Source organism: Colobus angolensis, unplaced genomic scaffold, assembly GCF_000951035.1.
Source record: "Colobus angolensis palliatus isolate OR3802 unplaced genomic scaffold, Cang.pa_1.0 Scaffold652, whole genome shotgun sequence".
Taxonomy (NCBI): Eukaryota; Metazoa; Chordata; class Mammalia; order Primates; family Cercopithecidae; genus Colobus; species Colobus angolensis.
In genome coordinates, this window is record NW_012120177.1 from 14951 (window position 1) to 17347 (window position 2397).

Consider the following 2397-nt stretch of genomic DNA (forward strand, 5'->3'; position numbering starts at 1 on the left):
TGAGAGGGCAGGGATTGAGGGGAGAGGGAGATTCCAGGGCTGTGCCGGAGTCCCCTGGGGTACCAGAGTTATGTGTGGGGCCGAAAAGCCCCTTCAGATCTGCCCACAACAGCTCTCCGGTTTTTTCCTCTTGTTTCCAGAACAAATTTAAGCCCGCGAGTCCCCAAGAAAGCCCAAGAGGACCCCCTGCCTGTGTCCTCAGACCAGCATTCACTCCCTTTCCTGTAGGTTGGTTCCAGCTGCTCAGGTGATAAGGGTTTGTCCTCCATAGACCAAGACGGTATTCCTGACCCAGCCTCAGAAGCACCTTTGGGGTCTGGGACCTCTGCAGGGGGACGATGGCACTGAGCCACTCATCCTCTCTGACTGATGCTCCTGGTAGGATGAGTGGCTGGGGACAGGACTTGGGAAGTGAGCATCAGGGGCTGGGTCAGGGCTGAGCATGTGCTCAGGGTCAACTTGGTCTGGGGCAGGGGTGAGGGGGGTTAGGGCTTAGCCCTCAGCGGGGGTTGGCACTCAGCCTCAGGTAGGTCAGGGTTAGCTGGAGCTGACCTCTGTGAGCAGGTAACTGGTTCAGAAAGGGGAGAGGTGAGGCTTCCAGGGTAGACATTAACTGTTTGGGGAGAGCCTCCACCCCCTGCCTTGAAGTGAGCGGCTTCATTGCAGGGGCCTCCTCCCTGGAAGACAAGCATTGGAAGCTGCAGCTTAGGTGGAGGAGGGAAAACCCATCTGTACTCCCATGGAGTCTCTTTGGCCCCACTGGGGAGGATGCACACATCTCTGGAGATGGCTGTGCCAGGGCCAGGCATAAGTGCAGCCAGGCAGCTTTCAGTCTAGGGGCTTCCTCCATAGCCAGAGCCTTCCAGCTCACACAGCCTCCATGTTACACTTCCACAGCACCTCCTCCCCTGCCGAGGAGCACCCGATCCTCAAAGTTCATTTTAGGGGCCAGCAGCAGGGAATTGTTACCCTCATGTTGCAGACAGAGAAACTGAGGTCCAGAGAAGGAAAATAGCATCACCTAAGATGACCCAGCAGTCAGTGGCTGAGCAAAACCCTGAGCTAGGGTGCCCAGACTTCCCAGCTGGGACCCCTCTGAGCTGGCCGGAAGTGTGGAGGGGTGGCTCGTCCTTGTGGTTGGGGAGGAGGTGGTGGTGGGTAGGAAGTTCCCAGGATCTGTGAGCTGTGCTGCTAGTGGGGTGCCAGTGTGGTATGGAGTACTTCTGGGACTGGGCAGGGCTCTGGGGGTGGCATAGCATCTTAGTATCAGGAGAGACCCTATGGAGTGTGTTCAGCTCAGTCCACCACATTCTGTGGACCACCAAGTGGCCAGCACCACATTGATCCCTAGGACTGCAGATGTGAAGAAGAAAGGGATGCTGCCTGCAAAGGGCTCCCTGCAGGTGTCTCTGTCTAGTGTTTCTCTGGGTGTTTCCCAGGGCTGTAGCCCAACCAGCCCTGCACACAACAGCTGCGGAAGCATTTCTGGAGTTTGGGCCTCATAGAAACTGTGTGCTGGATCCCTGGCTGACAGATGTGAGTGCTGAGACATGGAAATGGCTGTGACCTTCCTGCGGACACAGAGTGAAGCTGTGGCGGAGCCAGTCCTGGAGGCCAAGGCTCTCTGACGGGCAGACGTGGGGGTGGGTCCTGCACCTGCTCTCCAGACAGCCCCACCCAACACCCTTGCCTGAGCTTTTAGTCTCTTTTGGATCCAACTCAGAGTTTATCGCATCAGCTAGTCTAGGTTCATCTCTTTTTCCTGACTTAATTTATTTTCCCTTTTCCCTAATTGTGACTTTTCAGAGATTCTGACATCTTTCTGTCTCCCGCCCCATCTCTGGCTTTCCTGCACTATTTGTTCTTTTTCTTTTCCATGAGTCCTTTTGTGCAGGGCCATTGAAGGTTTGGGGAAAGACTTTTCCTTAGACTCGTCTCCTTCAAGAGCCCTCCAGGGTCAGTCCTCCCCCAAGCTGCTCCTTGATCTGCCCTCCCCGACCCCCATCAGTGCCACACAACTTCACCAGGTGCAGAGTTTCCCAGGAACTTGTCACTAAATGGTCTTTGGAATACTTTCAAAAAAAACCTTAAAAAAATCGGAGGAGTCTGTGTTTACCATAGAAACATCTAGGGTCCAAGAGGGACAGGAACAATCTTGAAGCTAAAGAAAGCAGGACTGCAGAGGAGAACTTCAGAATTTGGGGTGAAGGTTTAAGCTTGGCATGTAGGAAGCAACAGCTGAAGTTAGGGGGGTCTCCTGGACCCTGATTTCTGTGGTTTACCCAAGCCAAGGTTGAGGGGTCACTGGCCATAGGAGAGAACAACCAATTATTATTATTTTGAGACAGAGTCTTGCTCTCTTTCCCAGGCTGAAGTGCAGTGGCGTGATCTCGGCTC

At 54.3% G+C, this 2397-nt stretch overlaps 1 protein-coding gene across 1 annotated transcript in view; it reads left to right on the forward strand.

Moving 5' to 3' along the window:
* Positions 1–146: 146 nt before the first annotated feature.
* ADCYAP1R1 (adenylate cyclase activating polypeptide 1 (pituitary) receptor type I) overlaps positions 147–2397 on the forward strand; it is a 15487-nt gene continuing 13236 nt past the window's right edge. The window contains exon 1 of the mRNA XM_011925690.1: positions 147–224. The gene's annotated coding sequence lies outside the window, so the exon portion shown is untranslated. The remainder of the gene's footprint in view (positions 225–2397) is intronic.